Source organism: Mycetomoellerius zeteki, unplaced genomic scaffold (assembly GCF_001594055.1).
Source record: "Mycetomoellerius zeteki isolate Tzet28-1 unplaced genomic scaffold, Tzet1.0 scaffold72, whole genome shotgun sequence".
Lineage (NCBI taxonomy): Eukaryota > Metazoa > Arthropoda > Insecta > Hymenoptera > Formicidae > Mycetomoellerius > Mycetomoellerius zeteki.
Window position 1 is genome coordinate 439,132 of NW_017257742.1, and position 19,902 is coordinate 459,033.

Below are 19,902 nucleotides of genomic sequence, written 5' to 3' on the forward strand. Positions count from 1 at the left end.
ATGTCATCAATTTAGAATTCATTTTCAAATACAAAAAGAATTCTTTTTCTAAACAATTCTGAAAAGAATTCTTTTTGCATCTGAAAATGAACACGGAATTGATGACATACGACTGAATTCCTTTTGTGCTATCTGGGTTACTTATGCTACATGTAAAAAATATTTTGCGCTTGTGTTAAAGCCGATTCTATTTGTTTGTGTTGAATTTTTACCCGAGTGATAATGAGGTAATGTTATTGAACACTTTGTGTTAATTTGATATTCAACGGTTCTTAATGTTAAAATAATACAATTTATAAATATACAATTTATGAATAATATAATGTATGAGTTTGTTTCAAAGGTTTTCATATTTTTTGTGTTACAATGTTTATGTGACTTTCTAACGTATTTATGTTATGCTAAATTAACATAAAATTTGACACGTAAAATGTGTGACACAAATTTTCTTATAACTGTGTAAGATTGCTAATAATATTTTTATGATACTCGAGAGTTAATGATTTTTGAATTATAAACTGTTTATAACAAACCGATCTTTTTTCTCATTTACTTAACGTCCAGTTTTTAATTCAATAAATTTTAATTATACAATTAAATTTAAAATTATATTATTAAATTTAATATTGTAATTTAATTTATAATTTTTTAGCTTAATATTTTAATTCCCCCCTCTATGAAAAAATCTATTATATTAAAATTTAAAAATTAATAGAAATCAATAAATGATTGATTTTATAAAAGTATTATAAAAAGAAAATTATGCGTAATATATTAAAAATTTACGAGTTGAAAAGAACGATAGACAGCAGATGACAAGAATTAAGAAATATCTTTGTAATGCTCAAGTTGGTAGCGTGCACTAAACACCAGTCTTACTGATCCGAAGTTACCGACGTTCGTGGTTCGAAACCCAGCGCGGCCGAAACGAGCAGTGTTGTAAGTAGTAAAAGGCAGAGAAAACATATATCTTTATCCACAGTCCAGCTCCTTGTGTCACCTCTTCAGTGGTATACAAGGCGTTTCCCAAACTGTGGAGATAAAAGTCTGGGCGCTATATTCTAGAATAAATGCCATTGTTCTAGTAATACGACAACCAGCAACAAAACATATATTTTATCTAATCTTTTCTTTACGCCTTTTTTCTTTTTTCTTTTTAATGGCGAATAATTAGAGGAAAGTAATAAATAAGAAATATGACAACCAGCAATAAAATATACATATTTTGTCAAATTTTTTTTATGTCTTTTTTCTTTTTTTTTAAATGACGAATAATTAGAGGAAAGTAATAAATAAGAAATATAACAATCAGTAATAAAATATTATACATATTTCGCCAAGCCTTTTTTCCCTTTTTTTTTGAATGACGAATAATTATAGGAAAGTCCCTTATCATAAAAGATAATTAGGGAATAAATAAGAAGATGTATTTTGTGAAAACGCGTGAATAGTGATGTTTATAAAGTGATGTTAAAAATGTTTTCATTTATAAAGATCTTTTTAGAATTAAATATAAATTTCGGCAGCTGAATATGATAGCATATTTTTTTTAGAAATGAGTAGTCAGTAACGTATGAAGATGGTTAACAGGGGAGATTTCGTTGAGCAAAAATAATGTTTTCGTTGCGCGTTCGTGATCGTCAGACTTTGCCAGATCCGCCACTGGTTGCCGTTGTAATTCTGCGACCGTCGCTTCAATTTTCGAGGCGATAGCATTTTCCTCCGTTCTCGCAGACATAGGGAAATATTGGCGCTTCATGCTCGAACCGGCTGAAGTGACTCGGAATAAAATAGGATTAGCTTGCGACCTACTGATACGAACTAACGTTCTCCCCTCCGTATTCCCTTTCGCAAACCACGGAGATTTGCATAATTAAGATATTCAAACGATTGCACCGCCAAGTTTCTCTTATGATTGTGACGTTTTAACGCGAAATTAACGCGGACGCTCGTGGGAATTTTCAACCCGATTAATCGCCTCGTGAGGACGAATGCAATTACGTCGGAAATATCGTGGAAAATTTCGTGGAAGACAATGACACGCGTCATTTCAATTTATAATTATGCGTGGCAATTCAAAAGTTCTGCAAATTCTGCATTTCACACGCGCTCGTCTCGGAATTCGAAGATGAAGACGTGCGAATCCCGTATCATAAACGAGGGTGCAGGTGGTGTAAATCGATATCGAGAAGTTGGAAGAGCAATTAGGGAAGAAGATTATTAAAAAAAAAAAATAAGAAAATGAGAAAGGGCAAGAAGGGGGAGGAAGAGAGAGAGAGAGAGAGAAAAGAGAAAAAAGGAGCAATCGCGAACGTAACGTAATGAAAACCGATCGGTCGGATCGGTAACATTATTCTTGGGTTTCGACCGGCGAACAAACAGGGAGGCTTACCGATCCGATAAACCCAATAAACGCAGTTTGCAGACAACGGTACTCTGAACATCGGCTAATCGCGCACGATGGGAACAAAACGACGCTGTTACTTTTTCGACATTCGTTCGCGCACAACCGCGTAACGTGTACTCCAAGTACCAAAGTGCACGTGTACTCGTGTATGTGTGGAGTTGCAGCAGGATGTGTACGCGGGCGTATCGGCACAACTCGCAAATCGATACGCAAATCCGGGCCAAACCGTACGAGAGAACGCGATACATATATTTTTCTCCCTTTTTTTTCCCCTCGTCGCCGCTTCCGTTGCGCGGGAATTTATCCTGCGTTTATTTTTCGCTTTGCCGTGATTTTCGTGTCCGCGGCCGGAGTTAGCCCCGCGTTTTCCCATTCCAGCCATAATGTTTCTTAATTAATAACGCTCGTGTTAATCGTGAATGACAGAGACGTTTAACTAAGAGAATTGAATGCACGGTGAAATTTCCAAGGGGAAAATTGATGTTTTAATTTATATCTTTTATATTTTGATTATTTGACGATGTATCTCTTTGATTTATAAGTAATAGTTTTTGCTGTGTAATATTTATTGGTATTATTTTATACATGTCTGTGTTTAAATCTGGTAGGATTCTGTTTGCTGTATTATAATTTGACTAATATTACAATTACGCCTGCTATAATTATATTTTCCTCATTATACGATCATTTATAATATTTAGATAGGATTTTGTTTGCATTGTAATTATGATATGATTTTGTGTGTGTATCATAATATATGTATATTTATGAAGGATTATAAATATGGTATATATGCAAGTACAATACATATGTAATATATATATATAATTCATATTGAATTATTTAAGCATTAAAGATCTAGCTTCGACCGGTATAGGCATTTTAATTTCTAGTATTGATTGTGTTCTCACATGGTACGATCTAAAATAAGATTCTTATTGTATACATTTATGTACTAATAATTAGGTAAAACATTACATCATTTGCTGAGTTGCAGCTCCACTTATTGCCTACATTAATACTTTTACTTGTAGCATATAAGTAAGTCACTATTTCTTTATATACTGATTTATCAAATCTCCGTCTGCATGTTGAGTCTTTTTCGTCTAGTCCAAGTTTTTTTTGCTGCTTTACCCTGGTGAAAATTTTTCTCAGAATTTTGATACGAATTGGAACATTTTTCAGAAATATTCAGAAATATTCAGAAAGTTTACATTTTCTCACAGAATTTTTTATACAAGGGAATTCTGAAATATTTTGAAATTTCTCATCCTATAATTTAAAAAAAAATATTTATATATTTTTTAGATTTTATAACATTTCATCAAAAATTATTATATATTTACAAAAAGTCTTAGAAATCTTACGATATTTCAAAATTAATATATGAAAAATTCTAAAAAAAGATGTGGATTTTCTGAGAAGTGTTCCAATTCGTATAAAAAATGTGAGAAAGTTATAAAATTACATAGAAATTCTGAAAAATTATATGAAAAATTCTCACCAGGGTAGGTTTTAAAAAAATTTGGAAAAATTCAGGGTTGCTTTTCCACTCTCTATTACATTACCAGATATACAATATTTTAAGAGAAACTCTGCCTTTCTTTATTTCAAAGAAATTTGAGAATAACATTTTGCTTGTGCCAAAGAGATTCAGATTGGAGATGGAGAATTAATATCTAATGTTAATCCTCCATCTGCAATCAACCATTGCGCTGAGTAAAGTTATTAATATTAATATTATTATTAATATTATTCAAAACGCGTGCAGTTCCTAGATGTGGCGTCGATTAACAAAATCAAATGTCAAGAGAAGGAAGAAGAAATCTAAAGTTGGCTTGAAATATGTGCGAAAAAAAAGATGATCCTTTCTATTTCCATGATAAAAACTCCATTATCCAGTGTAAGCAGAATGGCGACAGTCTGATCGAGCTGCTGAAAGATGACCGGTAGTAATAATGACATTCTCTTCGGAGGACATAGGTCGGTTATAGAAGAACACGGTGTAATAACCTTCGTGTCCCAGATACTGGGAGGAAAATCGAAGCCCAGGACAGACATATTGGATGCTCGGAGGTAGTTTCGTCCGCAGCTTTTTGTCCTACTTCTCTCTTTCGAGCGATCCGCTAGGTTGCGACCTCTTACCGGCACGACTTCCAATCCTAACCGAGACATCGAGACACGTGTGTATCCTGTAGAGGACCGATAGATTTTGCAACAACCTAAATCTCCTCAAGTCTGGTTTCTTCGTAGCTTCGACCACGATTTTGCTGGTAAATAAAAACTACATACATCTCGGGAAATATCGCAAAGTTCAATATAAGAAAGTTCAAGCAGGAATAAGAACGAATAAGAATATTTATAGACGGCGCTGTTTAAAATCTTCCTCGAGTTATAATTTTTATAAATAGCATTAAGCTTTAAACCTCAACGTTTCTTCGAAGAGAATTTATAAATTAAAGAAAGACGTCAAGATAACATATAATATTAAGTATTTAAAAATATAGAGTCATTCATAAATGCCATTTCAGATAGTGAATCTATTAAAGAAGTAAAAAACGTCACATGAACTGTTAAATCTATAGTGTCAAATTTAACTTAACGTCGCCACTACTCCTACTAAATATATCGTTATTTTTTACCAAAATGATAATTAAATTTGACACTGTATCGTGTCAATTTGACACTGTATAATGTCAAATATAACCATTGTTTTAGTATAAAATAACGATATGATTGAGTAGGAGCAGTGGCGACTCACGTTAAGTTAAATTTGACACTATAGATTTAACAGTGTGAACGTATGTCTTACATACCTCAATTTTTGAGTTATGGATAATTAAAGAAAAAATATTCGAAGTATATAATAATTTAAAATCTAATAATTAATAAACAATTACATAAATGTATAAATATATAAATAAGGACTCTCAATCTTAAACAATAAAATAGAAATTCAGACAAGACTAATGAGAGGCTAACACTGATGTAAGAGCGAAGAGTTAGGAGATGCAGATAATACTCAGGCGTTAATGGTTATCTTCATTTATTGTGTCGAACGTTTCGGCTCACTTTGGAATCATCCTCAGCGAAAAACAGAAATATAAAATCCTCTATTGAGAGCAAGTCACTTGCAGATTGACAGAAATACAGTAATCAATACGCTCAATGGGAAACGAAAAACGAAGTTCAGAAACATTGATTCACAATTTTAAAAGTTAAATATAAATTAATACATGTCGTTCCTTTGATTATAGAATCGTGTCAGTTCGTCGTGTCGTTTAAAATTGATCTAATAATTAAAATATAAATATATTTTATAATGTATCTTACAATTTATAAAAATATAATTATATCTATACCTCTGGTCTAAATTGAACGTTTCATTTCTCTTTTCGCACATGCAAGAAAACATGCAAAAACTGGAATTATAAATAGCTAATGCGAAAATATACGCGAAAATATACCGGGTCCTTATTTCTCTGACAAAATCGCGAGAAAGTTCTAATCTTTAAGTAGAAAGCCGAATATTTAAAAATACTGATCGAACCGCACCTTTGCTGCGCGGTATCCCTTTATTCGACCGCGACATCGAGAACAGACCGAAATATAATTGCTCGCTCTTTTCCCTCGACAAAATAACTCGTCTTGTTGGAATAATAATTCGCGCTCGTAGGAGGGTTCCAATTTATCGTCCGTTTTATAGAATTAAAAGCCACCGCCGCCACCATCCGCGTCGCGCGCGGAATATTCGAAGAAGCGATGGTCGAGCGTGAGAGGGACACAGAGTATCGAGAGATAAATGAATTAAGAGGTCGAATGAATAATCTGCGCCAAGATGAGGAGGAACAAAGACCGCCAGTAGACTTTAGCCGCACAGCATCACTCAGTCTCGTCTCCGCCTCTTTTTCTTGGCTTCTTAAGTCAGTGGTTCTTAATCAAGAGTGGCTTCATGCATATCTCAAAAGAGTACCGAATTGTGCACTAAATTTTTAGAAGATTGATTGTCTATCTAAAAAATAAAAAGCTTTCTGCACAAAATACGCCGCGCAACGAATGTGAAAATAAATTGTATATATTTACATATATTTGTTAGAAGGGGTTCAAATAAATATATTTTATTGCGTGAATGCAAAAGGCTAACAGACGAAAGAATTAAAGAGATCCAGAAATCGTCTGTTTTATCGACTCAATAGGACTTACACACTTATGATTTACATGTTAATGACACATCCACTACACACTACTACATCGATATCGCACGCATAAATTTTCGCATCGCAATTTCGTAGCAATCAAGTATCTAAGAGCGGTATTCATAGTCCGTTCTTATTTCAAGACTGTCTTAAGTAATGACCGTTTTAAGACGTTAATGCGGCCCTCTGATTGGTTCATGACACATCATGAACTTAAGACGGTATTAAATATAAGATCTGACTACGAATACCGACCTAAGTCTAATTTTAAGAACCCGATGTTGTTTGTTCATGTAAACTACTAGTTTATAGACAACAATTTCACAAGTACAGATTGCAAAGCTATTATACCAAGCAAATACTGTCACGATGTTGACAGTTCTACACGCCATATTGGATTAACAATAAGATATGGTAAGATCTCAATTTCATAAATTTGTTCCGTTCTCGGTACAAACTTCATCTCACAGACATATTAATGCGTATGCTCTAATTCTGGGAAAAAAAAAAACATTTTCAAATCTGTAAAGAAAGAAAAAAGTAATTGTTATACAAAAATTATTGTGTTTAGTCGGTAAAACAGACGACTTTAGAATCGCCTTAAGAACCACTGTCTTAAGATTCTGCGACACCATCGTCGTCGTCGCCTTGCCTCTTCCGTGATCCTCCTCTTTTTCATCCGCTTTGCTTCCGCATCACCGAACTACTCTCGAACAAGTCGACGGCCGCCATTGTCTGAAAAGTTCCATTGAATTCTGAACTCCGGTTGGGCCGTCATAAAGGCTTCCTTGCCGGAATTAATGCGCGGGAAATGGAACTTTTATCGCGTTCGCTCTCACCGCGCGCGTGTGTCTCCCGAGCGTTTCGCGACACGTGCGCGTACATTAATAAGGAATCAGACGTGGGTGGTGCGCGACATTAGTTGGAATCTAGTTAAAATTGGATGGCGCTCTTACGAGAACTGTCGCGGAGTTACCGTTTCTTTCCGCGGTCTAAAACTGACGCTCCCGGTTTCCAATTACCGTGAAAGTCGGCCAACTGGCATGGCTGAAACGCTAAGAGAACGGATATTGCAAATGTAGCGGAAACATTGCGGCGCGTGAATTAAGATGGATGAACACGTCTTATTTTCACCTCCCAGCTTTTACCTGAAATAACGAAAGTGAGGTCGAGACACGAGAGCATCCGGCGATATGTTAGAACTGCGTAAGCCCAAGTAATTTGTCGCCCAGCAAATTGCTGTTATACTTTACCATCGGTTCTAAACGAATTCTTTTAGTATACAAACGGTGGCAACTAAGTTTGCCGAGAAGTTAGGGATTAAGATCGATACATCTTCGAATACGCGTACAAATAAATTATCTGCGCCAATCTATCATTCACCACGTCGATCTATCATTACTACCTAATCTCTTCGAATTGGATTGTTTCAACGATAATTTCGTAATTCGTCTTTGACAAACAATTTTTTTCATTACGAACAACTTTTTCCGTCAAAGCTATCTCGTACGCTCTAAAAACTATCGGTGTGAATTTAGTATTATGCAATAATATAATTCTCACTGTGTCGATGTTAACATTTACACCAACATAATGTGGATTTAACACCATGGGTTTTATGATAGTCAATATCGACATGAACGTGATGAAAATTATATAGACACCATATGGAGTTAAATCCGCAACGATATTTTTTAGAGTATATATAAAATATGCAAAATTTAATATCCAAATAAAATCGTCACTTTTACGTGATATACTTAAAAAAATTGTAGTCAAGACAACAATTGTATATCGTACGAATTCGTAAAAGTTTCGACAATCCTGATAATACACTGTGACACGAAACTCGAAGGGAGATGCTTTCGCACTTCCATCACCGGATCGTTAAACGGCTACATTAATTTCGCGCAACTTTTACGGCTCATAAATCGTCGGACGTGTCCTCCGAGTTGACGATGAGCGATCGTTACTCGAGCATCGCCTCACCCGGCTACCTCGCGGCATGTACGGCGCGCGACGACGAATCGATTGAATATTTTACCGTGTTTTACCTTAAGTGTATTCGCCATCCCTTTACGAGAGGGCCAATTAGAAACTTCGAACACAAACCCACGCCGATTAAGCAACGGGGAATTTTGCGGTTGATCACTACGATCAATAACGCTCGAATTGATATCGGGGCCTTCTATATTAGGGCAAGCCATGTCATCGAAAGCAATGTGTCATCTTTGAGGGATGTTACCTTCGAGGTATAATCGATTTAAACTCGGTTCCGCCAATGTAAGATAAACTTTAATCTAGATATAACTTATTGTCTATCTTATTGTAATTCCAAGGAGAATTAGAAATTAGAGATTCTTAGAATTAGAAAAAGATGAAGAGTAAATTGAACCGAGATTAAAGTTAATCTTAAAGTGGTAGAATCGGATTTTAAAGTTAATCTACGTCGTTTACTTTACACAAAAGCTTTGCTAACACTTCGAAATAATTCAATTGTAAAAGATTTGAAGACTTTCAGTAAGTCAAAAAGATATGCCGATCATGAAGAGTATTTTAAAAATTTTCTAAGAAATACAATGTCTTACTCTATCTGAAAGCCACGTACCTTGGAAAAAGCCAATATGTATCCACTATCATAGACCTCTCGCGTTTTACTCCACTAGTATCTTACGAGCTTTCTTGAGCTTTGATTATCCGCCGCAATGACAAAATTAAGACCCGTGAGCTCGTCGGTAGTCAGACGGATCAAGTTTCCACTGTTCCGACGAAGTAAAAGTCTCGGTCGGCCTGGCATTTCCGGTAGGAAGGGAAATTAGATCCCACTGGCTAATGAACGCGATCATCGAGAACGCGGGGATGAAAGAATAACGCTCTTCGTCGTGTCACCGGCGACAATATAAGGCTTTAATCTACATCATCGTCGCCGCCGGCGTAGTCAGTTGAGAGATAATTTTGAGGCTCTAAATTTAATTAAGATACCTTGAGATGTATATATACATATATATATTTAAAAAAATATAATGATATTAATAAAATATTGAATTAATAATAATTCCTAACAATTCAAAATAAACCATAATAAAAAAATATTGCATATCAATATACGATATATGTACGAGGGTTGTCTGAAAAGTTTTGAGCCTAACATAAAAACAAGTAATTTTTCGGTCAAATTCAATTTTATTTTTCCACATAATCTCCTTTTAAGTCGATACATTTTTCCCAGCGATGCTCCCACCCCTTTAATCCATTCAAATACTGAGCATCTTGCTTTGCAAAATAGGCGTCTACGGATACGATGACCTCGTTCGATGAAAATTTCTGTCCTCCGAGCTAAACTTTGAGCCTAGGAAACAGAAAAAAGTCACTGGAGGCCAGATCTGGTGAATACGGTGGATGGTCAATTAATTCGAACCGCAATTCGTGAATTTTTATCATGGCGACTGCTGATATTCGATTTTTCCATTTTTACAAAAACATTGACATTGACTGGCACAAATGACTGTCAAACAACAACTAAGCGCCGGAAGTAGCTACAATTTTCGCAGGTATCTTTCAAAGTAAGTACGATTATAGTACCAAAATTGTTTTAACGAGTAATGCCATCTTCATGTTGAGGCTCAAAACTTTTCAGACGACCTATGTATATAAATTTTTATCCTGTTTTTTTTTTCGAAAGATTTGATTTACTTTTCATTGCTCCTGTATAATAGTTTTATGATGGCCATCCGTTTTATTTTATCATCAATTTCGCGCTTCATATATCGCCTTTTCATCTCGTAGCGTTTGTACTGTTTATACGAACGTTATCTAAATTGCATAATCCGTTGTGCGAACTCTAGCGCGCGGCTTTGAGGTTCTATCCACGTCCGACGGATAATCCGAAATACAGAGCGTTCCAGCGGGCGAAAATTCCACCCTTCCCGCCCGATGGCCGACTTTCCGCAGCGGCATCCGACGGAATTAGGGTAGGTTGGCGCGGTTTGTTTGTCTTTATTTGGAGCGCGCCGCGGGCTGTGGGATTTTGGGGCGGCTTACGGTCGATTATTGTGGGAACATATCGGCAGAAATGGGTGGCGGCGGGGGGGGGGGGGGTGGGGATGCTGTCGATCGGTATATGGTATATTGCACCTGTGGGAGAGTCGGGGTCAATCGACGTATGTGTTCCTCCTAAGGACACAATGGCATCGCGTACGTTAACTTTCCCTCTCTCTAAATTCTTTGAATCTCACTTCGAAAGAGTGAAATCTCATCCCAAAAGAGTGAAAATTCTGCCATTCTTTTTCAAGAGTTGAAAATTTTTATTGTTTTGGAAATTTCACTCTACTCTCTAAAAGTGAATCAGTGTATTATCTGACTGACTTCAATGTTACATTTATAACTGTAATATCAGCGAATATTTACTGTTTTTTTAATAATAATACACTGATTCATTTTGAGAAGTTATGGTTTTTACAGATTGAAACTGCAGAAAATCATAACCTTTAAAGTGAATCAGTGTATTATTACTGAAAAAGAGTAAATATTCGCTGATGACTTCAGTACTACACTTATAACTGATGTAATTAGTAATAATACACTAATTCACTTTTAGAGAGTAAAGAGTTTAAAGAGACTTATTCTTAATCTTTAGAGAACTGGAGTCTATTAAAAGTCTTACAGCTTTTCTCTCTCCTTGAGTAAGATTTATTATTGTCTAAAATCTTTGGAGTGAAATCTAATTCTAAAGAGTGATAAAGAGTGACAATTGAACCAATGGCAAAAAAAGTGGCTCGATTGTCAATTTTTAAGAGGTTTTACTTTTTAAAATTAGATTTCACTCCAAAGGTTATAGAGAGTATAATTCGTTATTTCATTGTATTTCTTGCTTCAAAATATGACATTGTTTCAACGACACTATAGTGACCTTTCACCCTATAAAGATTAACTATCTCGTATGTCTCACCGCGGGAAAAAAAGCTGCGTATCTCATGTGAATTCGTATTCTTGGCATATTCGCAATTTTAACAATTCGACCGCGCGCAGATAAATTATTGCGTTAAATTACACGACGAAAACTTTCGCGAACACTTTTATGATAAAAGCTCTGAAGCGGAAGCCTTTCTTTCTCGTTACAGTAAAGCGCGCTGCGTAATGACGATTTACGATGTTTCACTATGCGAGAGATAACGCTGCGAATGTACATCTTGAAATAAAGTAAGATGAATATAACGTGTAATGAGAGTACGTACTTTTAAGATCTTTGCATTATAAGTACTTGGGATACTGTATATACATTCATAATCAAAGAGATTTAAAGGTACCCCTCCCAGTCAGACTCTGCCGAACGCAGACTAGATTCGTTCTGGCATCTAGATTCACGTTCGGCAAACTCGTTTCGAGCGTCGGCTAAAGAAACGGCGTTCCGCATCCGCGTCCCGGGAAAAATCCCCGAAAATGCAGCGAGGCGTGAAGAGCAACAGACAGTTGTTTCGCCCGGGATGATCGATACGACGGACGATTCGCATCGACACGCTCGGCCCGCAGATTCGATTCGACGGATGCGAAGTGCATCGTCGATTCGACGGTGGGATTTATCGCGCGTCGAAACGTCGGTGCGTTAAGTAATATCCCGGCGAGGCGAGATTTATTGGCGCAACTTCGACTAACCCCGCGGATACGTAACGTCCCCGAGGATGTGATCGTGCACATTTCGCACCCTCCGTGTGCTCCCGCCAGGAAATAAAGTCTCTCCGGCATGGATGATGAAACCGAGGAAATCTTGCGGAGCTTCTTATCGCGCGTACGTCCGCATACATTACGAAACGCGCGAGATCGATGCACGGAAAAGAACGGTTTTTCTGAAGGATCTAAAAGTTTAGTTAGATATATGTAGAGTTGAAAATAATTTGATTGGACCAAAATAAATATGTAGGACGCTTAAAATGATCGCTAGAATGTCAAAATAGAATGCCTTTTGCACACCATTGCTCAGCGTGCTTGAGATTCCTACGTAATTGATAGTTTAACAAAATTATTTTCAGATCTAGCTGAACTTTTAGTTCCTTCAGCAAAATCGTTCTTTCCGTGTGCGGTTTTTCTCACCATACATCCTGTGGTGTTCCTGCTGTCTCATAAACTACTATGAAGCGAGAAAATGTAGCAGATGAATGTCTCTTAATTAACTCTTCGCTGATCAAATTAGACTTTGAAGATATTTTGATGGTGAATTTTAATACATGACAAGAAAGATTTTGTAGTTTCTACAAAATTCAGGTAGATACAGATCTGAAAATAATTTTGTTGGTCTACTTAATTAATTATGAAAAGAATTATTTTACTAAAGTTTCTAAAAATTCAGGTAGCTACAGATCTGAAAATAATTTTGTTGAAGCATCAAAATAATTATATAAAAAATTCAAGTATGATGCAAGATGTAAAAAGTTTTTATTACCTTCTAATAACAATCAGCTTGAGTGTTCTACGTAATTATTTTAAGTCCAAGTTATTTTCAGATTTGTGTCTAGTTAAATTTTTATACTTCGGCTAAATCGTTCTTTCCACGTAAACAAAATTAAATCTATAAAAATAAGTAAAATACATTTCTGTGATACTTCGTGATAACTCGTTGTTAAAGTTTTTATAAGTATATGCACGAATTTTTTCAGATTTTTATATAGTCCAGAAATATAAAAATCTATACTAAAGCTTAAAGATTTAGATTACTGAAAGATGCTAAATTCCACATGACCGACGAAGAGTTAATTGCGATTGCTTTTTTGGATATCATAAATATTTCGTGCTGAAATTATTCATATAATTTACAAATATCTAAGATTTCGTAATTTCGAAATACTCAATTTTATCTTGGATGAATTCAATTGTCATGTTCTTCAATTTATGGATCTCAATCTTTGGAACTTTCAACTTCAATAATCGGAATAACATTAGGATTATCTTAATGAATAAAGTAATTTTCAAATACGCGCATATCGCTATGTGAAAGCAGATATTATTAAAAGATACATTCGTTACATGCTCGTCGATTTTAATAGAAGCTTTCGTAGTAAAAATGTATCTTCGTTATTTAATAGCGGCTTGTTGTCAATTTCGTGTAAATAAGTCGCCCTCATGTCGTACCTCACCAAATTTTTGCGAATTTCCTCCGCCGTTTTGACGACGGTGATTCAGTTTCAAAAAGTTACGATGGTTTAATGAGATCAAGGCACTTGCGAGCGTGAGATATGCTGCATTAAGATACATAAGATGATTGTTGGATGGATATCTGACGAGAGCGCTAGGTGCCGCAGGAAATCCCGTGGAAGTCGCTGCCATCTTCAGCTGTTTCCTTCATCTCTCTCTCTCTCTCTCTCTCTCTCTCTCTTTCTCTCTCTCGGATTCATGTTTTCTGCCTACGCTCGGCTGCGAGAGTCGAGGGGACTCTCCCCAGAAAAATTTTAATTACGGCCGCTTTCTCACCCCAGGCAAACGCAAGACACATTTCCGCGTTTCGAGATTGCGGCTTTGACAGTTAACATTTCATAAATCGCATAGACTATTATTTTCAAATTATGACGAATTGAGCATTAAAACATCGCGTCCGATTAAATTCACTTATACTGCCAATTCCAAAGATCTAAATCAGATATATTTTTCTGATAAGATTCAAAATTGACGAAATTATACAAAAATACAATTTAGTTTAGTAAGTCAATCTCAAATTGAAATAAACCATTATATTCTCGCGGTTCTTACTTTACTATTTTTTTAACTTCTTTGTCGTTACGGAAACAAAAATTAATTGGAAGCGGGGAAGACTTACGAAGAAAGGAAATCCCTTTTCGAGGAACCGCGCAGACTTGGTCCTAGGCGTTGTATCATCTCGGCTCGGGGTAACTCGAGGTGCATATTTCATCCCTTATTATTCGAGGGAACCGCGTGTTTCGTCGCCCAACCGCACCGACGAACGGCCGCTCTTTCATAACGCAGCTGCGAGCTTCTCTCCCCTTTCGTTTCGTTGATCCGTTAATTTATTTTACACGACCGCGCGTCCCGCAAGCGGAGCGCAAACGGCGCGGACGGCGCGGCTGCATTAGCGCGTTAACTCTTTTTTCGTTGTTTATCGTCCGACAAGTTGGTTATCTTTGCGTCTGTGCCCGGTGAAATGTCGCCACGTACGCGATATAATTTGTAATTTGTCTAGGTAAGCGCGATTGCTATCACGAATGAGTCGTGTCAAAATACCACTCCTTTTATACATTATAATTTTTTATATTTCGCCCTTCAGTAGAAATGCGTGCAAAATTTTTCGGATGACTGCTAGTCTGTTTTTGTTTAATTAAAATTTGTCACGCGAGTGTCTTGTCAAATCTCGTGTATCTGTATAATAATGATTATAAGATAAGAGTAACGCAATAATATACATGTAACATAAAATTAAGTGTATAAACATATAATTAGTTTACAAATTTTTAAAAATTTTTAGTGCGAAAAAAGAAATAATTTTTTAATATGTACTTTGGGATGCTGAGTCTAAATCTGCTGCTAGAAAAATTCCATCAGGTCGAATTTTTAAAATATAGTAATTTTTAGATTAAAAATATCGTTTTAAGATAACATTTTTTCCGGAATTTGGGTGCGCGACAAGTAATAAACAAGGCGAACATTTCTATTAGAATTTGATGAAAATTAAGAAATATTGTTAGAGATATCGGGACGAAAACATGCAAGACAATTACTGTTGGATTCTAGTACGTGAAATCGATCCAAAATCAAATAAAAAAGCAAAAATTAAACGCTCAATACTTCTGATTTGTTTTTCATTGCAATAAAACTTCACTGTATATTGGAAAAAATGTCTTTTTTTATATCTCAAAAACCGAACCTGATGGAAATATTTCGATGACAGATTCGGGCTCAGCGTAGAAAATTATTAGAAGCAATCTTCATATGCTCTTGTACAAAACTAGTGTTATCGACATCTAGTAGTCTCGTTCTATGATGTTATTTTGTTCATTTAATTACCTCTTCATTTATCTCTTCATTTAATTATTCCTAAATTAATCAAAATAAATTATGAATTCCGTAGATGAAAATTCTAGAAATTCTACGTATTACTTCATAAAAAATTTTAAATTCTAAAGGAATTCTGAAGAAAAAAGAAACGAGGCATAGACGAAGAGTATAACTAAAGAACAAAACTAAAATTAGGAGATAACTAAAGAATGTAGTTTAAAGAAAAATTTAAAAAAATCAAAAGTATAATTAAGAAACGTAATTAAAAAGAAACAGGTTCTTTTTACATTGAGTTAAAGAGGGTAGTCTAAGGAAAATGACAAGAGGTCGAAACAATTGCTATCGCTGTTCGCCGAGTCAGCGCTAACTGCAGACTACGCCCGAGAGGGTGGCAATGAAGTAGCAAGAGGGAGAGTCCTTCAGGACTTCGACGGACCAGCGGCAAGCGGAGTTATGATCCCACAATATCCTCTTATGATTGGATACTCGCAACTTTCCTGGCTACCTCTTTCCTCCCTCGACGCGACTCTTCACCTTACGAATTTTAACATCCGTTGCACGTTCAACCTCGCCGCGGCGACTCGTCTTGTTCCTTCTTCTTTCTTTTCTTACTCGCCGAAAAGGCCGAAGGAAAGAGATGAAAAGAATTGCGGCTTTTTGCATAACGTTATAAGAATACTGCCCATCGTCTGTTCCATTCGTTCTGACTTCTCGGTCGATTCTTCGTACATTGAACCAAAATTGTACGTAAATACAATAAAATATTCATTGAATTATGAAAAAATAATGAAAATTAGTCCAATGAATTCTCATAATGATTTAGATTATCAATAAAACTATTACTAAAATTCATTGCAAGAATGAATATATAGTTGTATAAATGAATCCAGTTATTGTATCAATGAATGCATTAAGTCGGACATTAAGTTGGACATTAACGATTATTCATTGGACCAAAAATGAACAAAATTTTTTTTAGTGTACGAGATGCTCGCAATCGATTACCAGCAATCGAAGCATTCGCTGTGAACGGTTGTTGCGTAACAGCTATCTTATTTACAAACTAACTTACGTAAGTATGAATTCAGCTGGCGACGAGAAACGGAGAAATACGCGCCAGCCTAATTGCAGCGCGGAGCTAGGTATTCGCCGTCTACATCTCGAAACAGGAATCTTCCCGGACATCATCAGAATTGCCAAACACACCGCCCCCGTCATTGCATCCCGGATCCCAGTCACGCGCGACGCGTATCGATCCTTCGATCTCCCTTTTCTCTCTCTCCATCGTTTCCTCCTTTTTTTCTCTCGCAGAAGATAGGTATTGGACTTCGCGCCTCCTCTCTCGACCTCCGACGTCGAGCGGAAAATTAAACAAAAAACCGTCATGATCCCTTTCAGCGGCAGGCAATCATGGAGGCTCGCCCTCTCATATATAGCTAGTCAGGAGGATAGGAGGAAGGAAAGAGAATGTTTAAGGACTTGCACGACTGGCTCGCGCAAGTTCCTTTTCATCGAGGATTTAATATCAGTCTGTAGCAGCCCGAGCGGCACATCATTTGATCCGCGTGAATCCTTTTCCTCCATCTTTCTCCTCTTCACACTCTCTTTACAAAAATGCCACTTTGTTTCATCGCGATGGTTATCAATAAGAAATTCTGTTATGTCACAGCATATTTCGAATCTTTCTTCAATTTCAAAACATTTCTGATAAAATCTTTCATTGTTGTCGATCGTTTTAAAACTTTAATGCGGAGTACGTGTCAGATTTTGATTTTTGTTAGACCTGGGCGTTAGCCTCAAAGCATAGTAAGTAAGTAGCTTTATTCACTCATTCAAAAAAAGACTATTGTACACTCAGAGAAAAATATATCGGTCGCAACTGTATAAGTGTGTGACAATATACAAGTTTTATATTATGTGGAATTAATAGTTGAATAAACTACACTAAAAAAAATATAGTCAATTTTAATAAATATTTAGTTCAATACTGCCAACTAAACATTTACTTATAGTAAATAAATATTTGTTCAGTAAAAAGAATGGTTGTTAAATTAAATTAATATGTTTCTTGTATCAAATAAATAATATATATCTTTATATTTAATAAATATTTAGTTGGTAGTATTGAACTAAATATTTGTTAAAATTGACTATATTTTTTCTCAGTGTAGATATTTTATTGCAGAAAATCATAAAAGTGAACCAATACATTATTAATAAAAAATAGTAAATATTCACTAATGATTCCATTAGTTATAAGTGTAACATTGAAGTCAGTAATAATATATTGATTGACTTTTAGAGAATTGTAGTGAAGGAACGATATGAAACTACAGTTGTCATTATCTATAAACATATATCACTTGTCGCCACTACGTCTTCTTCCTGAGTGTAAACACAGAAAATAAATATAACTTTTACTTGTCATAGTAATCCCGAAAAGCTATATTTATTTTTGACAAAACGAATAAAAATGGAAAGAGACATGAATTTTTTCCAGCTCAATGAATAACAGAACGGTGTGACAACCAGTCGTATGAATCAATAATTTGCCGCTCGAAATATTTTTCCGTTATTGTATCATTAAATAATAGCGCGCAGATCAGGCAAAATAACACGATGGATAATGAATAATGAGTAATGATGTTCGTAATATCGTTGGTAACGAGGATGTTTCGCGGCGCCGCAGTGTGGTTGCGAGCGCAATTCAGTGGTTGGAGGATTCAATACGAAGCGTTACGAGTTGTTATAAAAGTAGGGCATTATCGTTAGCAGCGAGGGCGAACGTAAACCTCGATAAACGCGAAGTGTACCCAATATTTTTTGCCGATGCCTATCGTACTTTCGACTCGTCGTAATCTCGCCCTCGATACCATCGGCAAATTGTTTCCCAACCGGAGAACGAGAGAATGGCCTGTATCTACCGATGCCGACAATGTCTTTTATTACAAGGAGATATGTAACATTGACGGATGATGAGTTTTATGGACTGAATGGAAAGCTTTAGATCTAAGTGAACGTGTCAAGCGACGAAAGAATGTATTTTTTTTAAATATTAATGCTCTTAATTAATGTAAATTTTTAATTATTAGTTTAAATCGTGCATTGATGTATCAGTTTCCCTATAAACGATACAATTTTTATTGTATCTCTAAATTCGGGTCTTTTTTGTCTGGTCTAAGTTTTTTATTGTTCTAAGCTTTCAAGAAACGTAGAAAAAAAAAATCAGAATTACTTTTCAACATCTCTATTATGTTATCAAATAATTTTTTTAACTCAAATGTTAAAACCATTATTTATTAAACATTGAAATTTGAGCAAAAATGAAAGTGAAATTTGAGAGTAAAATTTCGTTTGTGCAAAAAACGACTGATTGCAGATGGATGATTAAAATTTCATAATTCGAAAAGATCCAATCTATTCCTGATTTTACTCAAGTGTCTAATTTCAGAGACGCGCGTATTATTTCAATGCCTGTGTTATCCGGAAACAATTGTTTCCGTTAATTCACTGCCGGATCACGGAATGTTCTGAAGACTTCCTGAGATCTTTTTCAATCCTTCAGGAACAGCTTGGACTCGAAAATATTATCTTTCTGCGTCGGGTATACGTCCGGGTCGACCCGTAGCTTCGTAATCCGCACGCGCGCATCGTATGAGCTCGTAAAACCGCTCTGTTCGTGCTCGTAAACATTCCTCGAGACTCTTTTCCTGGTACGAGTGGTGCCCTTTTACGTTAGCCTGACCGATACGCGCGAGCGGCGTTACTTGCATGACCGGCCGGCGGAAATCGCGCTTACCTGGAATCCCGAAGCCACCGCGTGATCGCCGATACGATGACCGCACTTGGAACTCATCGACGGTGCGTGTTCACCCAGCATTCGAGCCTTCATCGACGACTGCAAGATTGCCTGTGAAAAAAAAGAGGAAAAATGTGTGTTACTAAAATATCGAAAGCTTTTCCTAGAATGGAGAACGCGGCGAAGCTCGCATCGGAGAATAATGTTTATGATATAATATATTAATGCAAACTTTTAACATAATTAATGCTATATTCAGTCAAGATATTGGTACCTAATAATATTTTTGTGTGTGAATTTTACATTTTCCAAGTTCAAGTAGACCGCGCATTAATTATTTGTCAGTCTTGAAACATTTATCAGTCCTGGACTAAAGTTGGATTATATAATATCACAAATTAAATTGGCAGGCAATTTAATATTACTGATGTTAATGAATATCTGTAAAACACTAAAGAATTTATTGCGAAAAATATCAGCTGGAATTCAAACCTGGATCTTTA

The 19,902-nt window shown here is 35.9% G+C and overlaps 1 protein-coding gene across 1 annotated transcript in view; it reads right to left on the reverse strand.

The window, feature by feature from the left end:
• LOC108729301 (uncharacterized) overlaps positions 1–19,439 on the reverse strand; it is a 70,313-nt gene extending 50,874 nt beyond the window's left edge. The window contains exon 1 of the mRNA XM_018458367.1: positions 19,400–19,439. The gene's annotated coding sequence lies outside the window, so the exon portion shown is untranslated. The remainder of the gene's footprint in view (positions 1–19,399) is intronic.
• Between the last annotated feature and the right edge of the window lie 463 nt (positions 19,440–19,902).